This window comes from Ambystoma mexicanum, chromosome 13 (assembly GCF_040938575.1).
Source record: "Ambystoma mexicanum isolate Mex_15411 chromosome 13, UKY_AmexF1_1, whole genome shotgun sequence".
Classification (NCBI taxonomy): domain Eukaryota; kingdom Metazoa; phylum Chordata; class Amphibia; order Caudata; family Ambystomatidae; genus Ambystoma; species Ambystoma mexicanum.
Window position 1 is genome coordinate 48,825,238 of NC_090938.1, and position 12,616 is coordinate 48,837,853.

General features: G+C 50.9%; 1 protein-coding gene across 2 annotated transcripts in view; it reads right to left on the bottom strand.

The window, feature by feature from the left end:
* Positions 1–12,616, bottom strand: part of RAB29 (RAB29, member RAS oncogene family) — a 184,941-nt gene that overhangs the window by 39,025 nt on the left and 133,300 nt on the right. The window lies entirely within an intron of this gene.

Below are 12,616 nucleotides of genomic sequence, written 5' to 3' on the forward strand. Positions count from 1 at the left end.
GTATAGTTTGAAGATCACTTGGGAGGGGATGAACACTTCGGGACGCCACAGGTGACTGGTAACATTGGCGATCTCAAGGAGTCCATCTGAACCAACTGCTTGTGTTTGGTGAGGTAGGTCTTAAACCAGCGTAGGACAAGGTTGCCGATCGCCATGCAATGATGTAGGGTGTCCGTAAGCGCCTGCTGGTCTACTGTGTCGAAAGCAGGCGAGAGGTCGAGTAGAACCAGGAGGCAGGGGTGGCCTTCGTCAAGGATGTTGAGGGAGTCATCGACCACCTGTATGGTTACTGTCTCCGTACTGCATCTGGGTCTGAATCCGGATTGGTAGATTTAGAGGCGATTTGTTGGTGTCGATGTGTTGCTGCAGTTGTGTGGCTACCGCTTTCTTGATGATCTTATCTAGGAAGGGAAGATGGGTGATGGGGCGATAGTTACCTAGGTTGTCGGGTTGCAGAGTGGGTTTCTTTAGTAGGGAGTATTTGTCCCATGTATAGGGTTGATCGGATAGCGCCTCGAGTTCGGGAGCGGTTGATGATGTCCGGGTAGTGAAGAAGATCTTCTGCATGGAGGGTCTTGAGGATGGATGCTGAGAGGATGTCATCTGTATACGATGTGGCTTTAAGGTAAGCCAAGCTTTCTACCGGGTACTCTGTCGCAAATTTTCTTTTTTTTTTATGTAGTCCAGGGTATGGAGATTTTGCGGGGAGGGACACAAGATGGATGTGTGGATGCAGAGCTGGCGTCTATGTGCTGGCAAATCTTGCTGATTGTGTCGAATGCGTTGATGGCGGTGGATTTTACGATGGAGTGTGCCATGGCAGGGTTGGGTAGCGGGTTGACAGTGCTTCACCACTTTGAAAAGGGCTCTGCTTTTGTTGTCAGCTTCTCCTATGGTATTCTGATAGGAGGAGGCCTCGTCTGTGTTGATTAGTTGTTGGCGGGTTGCTTAGAATTCCTCAAGGAGCCCCAGGAAGGATGCAGTCCTGGAGCGGTGCCAGATTTTCTCTTGTTTCCTGAGTTAGAGTTCTTGCGTGTACCAGGGTTCCGACGGTTTCGGTTTGCAGGTGCGTTGTTTCAGAGGAGAGTGTTGGTCGATGGAGGCTTTGAGGGTGGCATTGAGTAGGGAGTCTCAGTTCGGTTGGGGGTGTTTGGTCCATGTAAGGTGTAGGTTGGTGAGGTCTTCTCTGTGGGCTTCGAATGGGAAGTTCTCAGAAGGACCTGAAGGTTTGTCTGCTGGAGTGCTTGACTGGGGTGGTGTGCAGGATGTTAAAAGGCACGGCTAGGTGGTCAGACCAGTCAAGCGGGAGGAGAGCTGTAGTGGAGGCAAGACAGCGCAGTGATGATTAGGTCAAGAAACAAGTTACTAACCTGTAACTGTTGTCCTCCAGCATGGGTCTGGCATGGATTCACATGCTCAGGAATATTCCCTGTCGTCAGGCTGGGAATCCTCGGTAAAGAAAAAATCAGTATCAGTTTCGTTTCTGATCTGTCTTTCGTAGTAGTAACCAATCACTGATCTCTGCGTCACACTGACCACAGCCAATGACTGCCCTCTACCTAAGCCCCGCCTCTGGCAGCCATCTTCAGATTTGGTAGCACGTGAAGTGGCAGTATGACCAAGTGAAGAGCCGCAGAGGGGTAGGCGGGAGGGTTCGCATGTGAATCCATGCCAGACCCATGCTGGAGAACAACAGTTACAGGTAAGTAACTTGTTCCTTCTCCAGCATGGGGTCTGGCATGGATTCACATGCTCATGAATAAAGAATACATAGCAGTACACACATGCACAACCACGGGAGGTGGCAAAGGCTCAACATTAAGCATTACATCAAACTCAACATTAAGCAATTCTTACCTCCTCACCAGGCTCACCTTAGGCAAACAGATTGCGCAGCACTGCTTGGCCGACCCTGGACTCCTCCCTGGAATCCCGATCGACGCAGTAGAATTTCGTGAAGGTGTGCGTCGACCTCCACGTAGCAGCCCTGCAGATGTCCAGCAAGGGCACACCAGATAGGAACGCCGTGATAGCTGCGATCGCTCTGGTGGAATGGGCTCTCGGACGGCCAGGCAGCGGTCGGTTTGCCAACCGATGACAGTACATGATACAGCCGGAGAGCCATCTGGAAATGGAGGCCTTTGAGAGAGCCTTCCCCTGATTGACAGGTCCAAAGTTCACAAAAAGTTGTGACGTCTTCCGAAAACACTTTGTGCGGTCCACGTAAAACTTCAGCGCTCTAGCCACATCCAGCGAGTGCAAAGTCCTTTCGGCCGGCGACGAAGGCGACGGGAAGAAAACAGGCAACACCAAGGGTTCGTTGAGGTGGAAGTCCGACGGCACCTTGGGCATGAAGGAGGGATGCGTCCTGAGCACTACCCTCGTGTCGTGAAGTCAAGTACGGGGGCTTGCAGGTAAGGGCCTGGATCTCTCCCACTCTTCGTGCGGGGGTGATGGCCACAAGAAACGCTGTTTTCCACGACAAGAACTTCAACGGAGCCGAGTGCAGAGGCTCGAACGGAGGTCCCATGAGCTTGGTCAGCACCACGTTGAGGTCCCACGCCGGGGCCGGAGCCTTCACCGGCGGGAACGATCTGAACAGTCCCTTCATGAATTCTTTCACCAGACGATGAGACCACAAAGATGTCCGCCCCGTGGTTCTGGTGTATTGGGAGATCGCAGCAAGATGAATCTTGATGGACGCGTGCGCCAGCCCAGCCTTGGCCAGCGTCAGAAGGTACGGCAGTACCTGGGGAGCCGTAATCCGTAGAGGGTTAATCTTCTGTGCGTGGCACCAGACAGAGAACCTCTTCCATTTGTGTCCATAGCATTTAAGAGTTGAGGACGCCCTGGCCTTTGCAAGAACCTCTCTGCAGTCGGCCGGTATGTCGTATCCTCCAAACTCTAACGCTGCAGGAGCCAGGCCTGCAAGTTCAGCGACTTCGGGTCGTGATGGAGGATGGCGCCTCCTTCCCTGGAGAGAAGATCCGCGTCCGCTGGCAGCTTGATTGACGGGGACGCTGACAAGTCCAGAAGGTCCGGGAACCATATCTGCCTCGGCCACGCAGGTGCAACGAGGATCATCCTGCACCGTGACCTCTTGAGCTGGTTGATGAGCCGGATCAGCAATGGAGGGAACGCGTATAGAAACAGGCCCTCCCAGGGGAACGAGAAAGCATCGCCCATGCTCCTCGGCTGGGGAAACCTGCTGGCGAACCTCCGGCACTTGGAGTTCGTCGCCGTCGCGAACAGATCGATCTGGGGAGTGCCCCACCGTCGGAAGAGGCGGTCCACTAGATCCTGTCGTAGTTCCCACTCGTGGCACGAGCACAGCTCTCTGCTGAGCGAGTCGGCGATGGTGTTTTTTATCCCTGCCAGATGAAACGGCACCAGAAACATCCCTTGGGCGACGGCCCAATGCCACAGATCCTGCGCCTCCTTGGACAGGGCTGGGGATCTGGTAACGCCTTGCTTCCTGATGTAGAACATGGTGGTGGTGTTGTCGGTGAAGATCCTCACCACCTTGCCCTTGAGGGACGGAAGAAAGGACCTGAGGGCCCAAAACACTGCACGGAGCTCCATGACGTTGATATGGAGGGACTTCTCCGTCGGAAGCCAAAGGCCTCTCGCGTGCGGATTTTCGGTGTGCGCTCCCCACCCTTCCAGGGAGGCATCCGTGGTCACTGTCTCCTGGTGGATGGTGGTCTGGAAGTCCATGCCCGCCGTCAGATGCGCGCGGGTGCCCCACCACCGGAACGCTCGTCGGAAACTCTCGTCGAGTGTGATCCTCTCCTTGAAGCTGCCCGTCGTCTGGATCCAGCGCGCGTCCAGGAATTCCTGCAACGGGCGCATCCGGAGCCTGCACAGGCGGATGAGATAAATGCAAGAAGACATCATTCCGAGGAGGGACTTGATGGACCTCACCCTGGCCGCGTCCGCAACCAGCATCCTTTGCACCTTGCCCAAGATGGCCCTCGTCCTCTCCTCCGACGGAGAGGCCAGAAGCGACACTGTCGAGCTTCGCTCCCAGAAGCAGAGCGTCTTGCGCGGGCACCAGGTGGGACTTGGCGTAGTTTATGGAGAATCCCAGGTCCGTGAGTAGTTGGACGGTCCTTGCCGTGTGCTCCACGGCGAGCTCCTTCGTCTTTGCTCGGATGAGCCAGTCGTCCAGGTAGGGGTAGACGTGGATCCCCTCTCGGCGCAGCTGCACCGCCACCGGTGCGAGGCACTTGGTGAACACCCTGGGTGCCGACCTCAATCCGAAGGGAAGGGCTCTGAACTGGTAGTGACGCCCTTGGACAACGAACCTCAGAAACTTTCGGTGTCCCTTTAGGATGGGAATATGGAAGTAGGCATCCTCCAAATCCAACGACGACAGGAAATTGACCTCCTCCAGTTGACCCAGGACGTGTTGGAGGGTGACCATCCGGAACTTCTGTGCCTTGATGAATTTGTTCAGTCGTCGTAGGTCCAGGATGGGACGCCATCCTCCCGTCTTCTTCTTCACGAGGAAGTATCTTGAGTAAACTCTGGAGCCCCGAAGCCTCTTTGGGACGAGCTCGATGGCGCCCTTCTTGAGCATCGCCTTTACCTCCAAGAGAAGTTGAGGGACGTGATGTTCTTTCCTGGCCGCAGGGGGGACGCGCGGGCACCTCTTTAGAAACTCGAGCGCGTGACCCTGAGCTAGGGCGTCCAGCACCCAACGGTCGGTGGAGATGGACTCCCACACGCTGACTAAGCTCGCCAGCCGGCCTCCCACCGGGGTGCTTCGGTGGGGGCCCGACCCCACGGCTGGTTCAGTCCTGCTTCGACGAGGCTTTGCCGCCTTGTCCTCCTTGGCGACGACGGCGGGGTCCGCCTGACTTGCCTCGTCCCCTGTAAGCTTCCTGTGACGACAAACGGGCCGCTTGACGGTAGGTGGAAAATCCGCCGCTGGAACCTTTGGAGGCACCCTGTTTGCCTCTGCCGCTCCGAAAGGGCGGCCGCCGTTGCTGGAGGACCCCAAGAGCCCGGGCCGTCTCCGTGTCCGCCTTGATGGCTTGAAGGGAATCGTCCACTGTTTTCCCAAACAGGTTGTTTCCGTCGAACGGCATGTCCAAGACTCTGGTCTGCACGTCCTGACGGAAGTCAGTAGCCTTGAGCCATCCACGCCGCCTAAGGCACACGCCGTTGCCCAACTGGCGAAATCCAGTGTCAGCGATGTCCGTCGCAATGGCATGGTCCAACGCCACCTCTCCTTCCTGCAAGATCTCTAGGGCTTCCGCCCTCTTGTCGTCTGGTAGGAAGTCCAGCAGGGGGGCCAGTTTGTACCACAACTCCCTGTCGTAGCGGGCTACGATAGCCGAGGCGTTGGCCGCCTTAATCGTCGTCGCTGCCGACGAGATGACTGCGTCCCATCGTGTCTAATTTCTTTCCCTCGCCGTCCGGCGGGGAGGTTGATGTAGAGGCCGCGCCCCCCCCCCGCGCCCCCGCTTTCTTCCTGGCCGCCGCGGAGACGACCGAGTCCGGGGTCGGCTGTGCCCGAAGGCACAAGGGGGCCGCGTCCGGGACCCGGTACTTCTTCTCGTACCGATCCCTTCTAGCCAGCGTCATGGATGGGTTCTTGAGGAGGGCGAGGCCCTCATCCCAAATATCGTCTAGTAGAGGTACAGCGAGGACCATCTTCCTCTTGGTCTCGTGCCGTTGATAAAGGAAACCTTCCTTCTTCTCTTCCGGGCAGAGCTGGAAAAGCTCGGATGCCCTGGCGATCATGGAGTGAAACGATCCAATCTCGTCGGGCGGGGAAGCCCGGGTGGGAGGTGACGGGAGATCCTCGTCGTAAACCTCGTCGTCTGTACCCGTCGCGGCCGTGTCAGTCCCCGTATCATCCCCACGTGTCGTGGACGGGGAGGAGGGCTGAACAGGGCGCAATGGCTGAAAAGGAGGTGGAGGGTGAATCCTTCTTCCCTTAGGGGGAGGGCTCCCAGAAGGGCCTGGCTCCGGGTCCCCCGTCGGGAGCGGTTCCTCCGTTGGTGGTAACGGCAGTCTCGTCCTCATCTCCGAGCATAAGGACTGTATAGCCAACAAAATGGCCGCCGAATTGTCTTGCGGCACTGGTTGAGGGAGATCCGACGGGCGATCAGGAGCCCCGTCGGCATCCTCGACGCCCTCGTCGTCTTCCACGTCGGGGTCCCTCCCGACAGGATGGCCTTCTTCCACGCCAGAGCCGTGGCCTAAGACTTCGATCAGCTCCTCCTCAGAGGCCGAGTCCACGACGACCTCCTGCCCCCCCTTTTTCTTCTCCGGAGGTTTCACGGGGGTCCTGTCGATGGGCACGAAAGAAGACTCCCTCCGCGGTGGCAGGGAGATTCTGGGCCCCGGGGTCGCCACCACTGGTGTAGCCTCCACAGGCTGAGCCAGGGCCGCCGCGACTGTCTCGATAGAGGCCTTGGCCGGATGGATCAAGGCTTTCACCACCTTAGGTGCGCTCACCGCCTTGGGGGGAGGGTCACCACCTCGCCCCCCCTCCGATGGGGCCTTAGGGCACAACCGGGGTCTCTCCAGGAGTTTCGCCGGGTGCTCGGCCTTTCGCTTACCCGAGCCAGAGCATTGGCTCGTGGTTGATGGCGCCGGGGAGGATGAGCCCTGTCTGGCGCCCGTAGAGCCTGACCATTCGGCGCTCCCAGTGCCAGCGGACTCGCGGTGCTTGGCCTTCTGTTGGACCCCCGTCGCCGGGGCGCCCTCAAAGGTCTTAAAAGACCGCTCAGACTTCTTCTTCTTCCTCTTGCTTGACGGGCTCTTTCCTTCCAGCCAGTTGGCGAGACGTTGATGGCGGTCCTTCATGGTCTGCTCCACCATATTGCCGCAAAATGCACAGTCCTTCTCCACGTGCGTCTTGTCCCCTGTAGGCAGTAAAGGCAAAGTGAGTGTTCGTCCTCCCCTTAAAGACATTCTGAAGCTGGCATCCAGGGCAGACCCTGAACAGCTTTCCGGGCGTCGAGCTTCCCTTCTCCTGGGCCATGTCCGAGATGGGCCTGAGAAACTTCTGGAGTCCTCCAAAAGCGTGGCTCGACGAAATCTTCACCCTTGAGGGGCGTAGACGAATCCGACACGGGTCCCCGTTGATCGGATGAAGAAATGGTGGAGCTTGAGGCTCTTTTGACCGAAAAAAGAGAAATTTTTCTGAGAAAAAAAACGTGAAAAATAGCACTAACATTCGAGAGCAATAGCACGAGGATCCCAACACTAAGAACGTGCGGCAAAAATCTGAAGATGCCTGCCAGAGGCGGGGCTTATGTAGAGGGCAGTCATTGGCTGCGGTCAGTATGTCGCAGAGATCAGTGATTGGTTACTACTACGAAAGACAGATCAGAAACGATACTGATACTGATTTTTTCTTTACCAAGGATTCCCAGCCTGACGACAGAGAATATTCCTGAGCATGTGAATCCATGCCAGACCCCATGCTGGAGAAGGATGTTAACTTTCTCGTGGGTTGGGTCTTTCGTGTGCTATGTGAGACTGAGAGCGTCGACAAGGCTCAGGAGAATTTCTTCATCGGTTTGGTGGAATTGGTGCCTGAGAGGATGAAGCCGCCTAGGAAGATGTTGGCATGTCATGCGTGAGAACTTAGTGGACAGTACACAAAAGGAGCAACACGTTGCCGTACCAAGTGATGCACCAATTTCCAACCTGTGTTAGGAGTAGGCAGGGGATCCTCCCATGCCACCACCAGGCCCGGAATATCACAGCCTGTGGCTCCATCCAGGTCCATGGCCTACCCGACTGGACACACAGGTAGGGACTAATCATAATTCATACATTAGTATTTTCAGGAGAATTGTCCATGCCCGTCTAAAATGTGGGTTGGTGTATACCAAATCAAAAGCACATATGCAGAATTTCAAAGAATAACTGACAACCAACCACATGGGACTGAAGTGGATAGTTATTAGATTTGAAGACCATTGTAGGCCCGCGTTGGGATCAGAATTGCCAGAGGTGCGAATAAGTGTTCTTTAATAATGGCCCAATGAATAATCAGTTTATACTGCTTACCATCCACTGAACCGCACAGCGAGGACCTGCCAAATCGGGTACATTATCAGTGAGGTACAAGTAACTGTAGCAAAGGGTGCAAGTAGAGTGTCTTAGGGACTGAAAAGCAAATTTAGATAGGGAAGAGACAAATGGCGGAGGAGTAATTTCTGGTGGGTGGACTATCGGCCAAAGGATATACAAGTTTGAAAGTAGCTTGCCATTTTCTTTGTGTTGGGATTTATTTTTAAAGAGTTGTAAAATTTATAAGTCCTCACTTTTTTAAAATTATAGAATTTTTGTTAGTACCATTTCAGTGTTAACGGTGTTTTGTTTGTTTAATCGTTACTGATTTTTCAGGTGCTGCTGAGATTTGTTCAGTCATACATTTGAGCAATTTTTATTTTGTGTTATTATGGTTAAATAAACCTTTTAACACAACAGAGAAGCATATAATCATAACTAATACAAATATTTCATACATGACACAATATCAATACTAGCATAATTAGAATATACATAAAATCATTGAAACTTATATCATAGTAACATTTTAAGAAGAATATATACACTTATGCTAAGTTTTTCATACATTCCAGTATTCTCAGCCACATATGGTACTGTCTGAGGAGACAGTATCCCTGGCGATACAACGAATTAAATCATGCTCTCCCAGCAATGTGGGGCCTCTGGCCATTATGGGGTCATCCCAGCTGTATTGAAAACAGCAACGGTTGTTCCTCTTGTGAAAAAACCCTCCTTGGACCCATCTCTTCTTTCTAATTTCCAGCCTCTCTCTCTCTCTCTACTTGCTTTCTCTATGAAACTGCTGGAATCTTTGGTTTCTCCTCTTCTGTCCTCCTTTGTGGAATCCTCTACGCTGCTTGACCTGGCTCAATCTGGTTTTAGGCCTCAGAGAGGCACCGAAAGTGTATTGATTTCGGTCTTCGATTCAGGTGGGGCGAGTGTGCTGATTCTTCTAGATCTGTCAGCAGCATTTGACACCGTAGATCACCCCATCCTGTTGTCTTGCCTATCTAACATTAGCATCTTAGACCATGTACTTTCCTAGTTCTCCTCTTTTCTGGCTGATCGCACTCAGTTGCTCCCTCGGGCTTCTTTTCTCTCTAGGCCCTGCCACCTACCTTGCAGTGCCCTACAGGGATCCGCCTTGTCCCCCATTCTTTTCAATATTTACATCTGGCAATTGAGTGGTCTCATCTGCTCCATCGGCGTTGGGTGCTGTTCGTATGCCGACACCGAGATCCTGATACGCTTAGATCTTGATCGGACTGAGGTGTCGTCGTGCCTTCAAAAGTGCGCGACGGCGGTTGGTGAGTGGATGAGTCGCAATTGGTTGAAATTGAATGTGGACAAGACAGAGGGGTTGGTGGTTGGTGCCCCTACTGATCCTACTCTCTGGGTGTCCTCGTTCTGGCCTTCACTTGGTGTCCTTCCTATTCCGGTGTCCAAGGTGAGGAATTAAGGAGTCATTCTTTCATCTTCCCTTTCAATGAATCATCAAGTGTCTGCCGTTTGTAAAGAGGGTCACTTTTGCTTAAAGATCTTAAGAAACGTCCTCCTTCTGATACCTGTAACTCTTCATCCGCCAGGGGTGGCTGCGTTGGTGTTGAGCAGACTTGACTATTGTAATGCTCTATATCTGGCTCAACCCAAAGGCACCACCCAGCGATTGCAGCATCTTCAGAACGTAGCCGCCTGGGTGGCCACAGGGACCCCTTTTGGGGTCCACATTTCTTCTGTGCTTCGCGCCCTTCACTGGCTCCCCGTCAGGTTTAAGGCCTTGTTCACAGAGCATTACACTGGCAGGGGGCAGAGTACCTTCAATCTAAATTCACCCGCTATCTCCCTGCCCACCACCATCGCTCTGCTGAGGTCGGTCTTCTGGTCGTCCCGAGGTTCCGTAGATCTCGTATTGGAGGTTGTGCTTTTTCAGTCGTTGCCGCTCAAATGTGGAACGATCTACCAAGGACAGTCAAAAATGTGTCAAATCATTTACAGTTTAGGAGAGCACTCAAAACCACTGTTTTACCGCCTTGGCTATTCGCGTTGACTAATTCTTCGGTTCTCCACTCTCTAGCGCCAAGATCCCTCCGGGCGAACGTTGTGCTCTACAAGTTACCTTAACATAACATAGTACACATTTTAATCGTGCAATTCCCGGAGTATGAGAGGCTCCAATCTTGATCACCATCGTAATTTTCCATGGTATATCTCAAAATATGGTACCCTTTTTTTTTTATGGATCATGTTCAGGTGCCTAGGGGTTTCCTTCTCTTCATTACAGCATCTACAAAGACGTTTGAGGTATGGAACATTCCGCCAAGCTCCCGTTCTAGAGTGTTGGGAGTAGCTCCAATTTCAAAGACATAAATGTAATGACCTTCATATTATAGTGTTTTATTTATGGAACCACAGGGCAACTCCACTGGGAAAGCATGTTTCACATATAGCCTATATTTTGTATGTTTGCCGAGATAGGTAATATTGTATTCCTAACCCAGACTAGCCTTTTCTCTATCAGACAGATGTGCATCTCTGCTCCTATGTCAAATCCAATTTCCTCAAAGAACAAGAGTACATAGTTTATCCATCCTTTCAATGCCACATCTGTGCTCTCCATATTCAGCAACATTTTAAAGTTGGCACATATACAATCCGGTTCATCAGATTTGTGCATCATATGGATATAGAAAATACCCATCGCCATCCTCTTTTGTGTGGCATGGGATAAAAGTCCAAGCTCACACTCTAAACCTTCTTATGTATTCCCAGAGCTCTTCTTGACATTCGCCCCTCTAGTTCTTTCAGCCAGGATGTTTCTTTTACTGTAAACTATTCCAAACCGCAAGCCAGATAGGGAATGAGACAAGTTTTATATAATTTAACAAAACCTTCCAGTGAGAAACCACCTTTGGTTCTTACCAAATTTAAAACCGCCAAGAACTTTTTTTCTATCTTCTGTGGCACATAACCCTCGAGTTGGGCCACACTCATAGTATCGGAGATAAATATTCCTAGATATATATATATATATATATAGATCTGAATAACCTTGAGTCCATTATCATTTAATGTCCATCGATAAGACTTAGGCGTTTTCCCTTTTAAGAACAATGATCATAATCTTAGTTTTCTGGTAGTTGATAATCAGATTATTGTTTCTTGAATATTCAGACAAATCTTCTATACTATGTTGGAGCCCAATAGGGGTTCTGTCAAGCAGAAGTGTATCGTAGGCAAATGCCAACCATGCTATATGTTCTGTACCTACGTTAGGAGGGACATTGCTAGCATTACCAAGTTTCTCACCCATGTCAGACACACATAAATTGTAAAGGGTTGGTGCTAAAGAGCAACCCTTGTTTCAGTCTTATGTTCATCTACCGTGTCAAACACAATCAACAAAAGCAGATAAACAGTGCCCCTTCTTTTTTCCGATGTTCACATATTAGATACTTCAGCATCCACGCATTATGTATGATATTCATACCTTTGCAGAATCCAGATTGTTGTTTTGACTGATTATTTTTCTTGATCCAGGCATTCAGCTCTTTCACCAAGACTAGTGCAAATATCTAGGAACATGCATCGGTCATGGCCAGAAGTCTATAATTTTGTGGATTGTGTCTGGCCTCCTTTTTAAATATTGGTATCAGTATATTAGCCTTCCAGCTGGTCGGCAGGAAGCCTGTGTATCGAATTGTATTAAACAACTGTATAAGTATCCGTGCCCAAAACTCAGGATTCCTTTTGTATACTAGATTAGGAATCACATCAGGTCCTGGTGCCCTAGAGGCTTTTGTTCTACTAATAGTTACCACAATATCATCAATTTCAAATGTAAGGACATCAGTTCTCTCCAGGTCACTAAATCTATTGGGGGATGTTGGCTATTGCGCTCTCACTATAATACAGATCCTTGATTTATTTTAGCTACTTCACCTATAGTATTAATCTCCTGTGCCCCATCGCCTGTGTTAAATGAGTATACATGTTACAAAGTTTTCGACCATCCATGCTAAGCGTATTCATTATAAGTACCCATTTCTTTGCGTGATCAAAGGACTTATGCTTACGGACAAAGTTTTTATAGGTCGTTTTTAAATGCAATATTATTCTCTTTTTCTCCCACGCCGACTCTCTGGAGTTCTTCACTTTTCTTTTCGCTCTACAGAGTTTGTGTTTCTCATGTGTTACTACTATATCTTGAGTCTTACTTTTATAAAGGAATTTGCCTTTGGTATTTTTGGATAGTTTTCCAATTTACTGTCTAGATAACAGGGCAATCCTTTCAAAAGGTTTCTATGTCAAGGTGTCCCTTGTGACAATGCTGTAATATTTCTTCCAAAAAAGCAACAATGATTTCCGTTTTTACTGGCAAACTACATACACATCTCTGCAGTGAACACTTAACCCACTGTGCGATCTAACCAGCAATTCGGAACAATGTGCAGTAGTGAGATCATGGTTCACTAGTATTGCACACCCTAAGAGGTGAAATCCCTACAGACGCTAACGTGAACTTGCAGCCAAGGAGGGGTTCCAGGATGTTGAAGTGCAGGCTCAGGCTGGATAT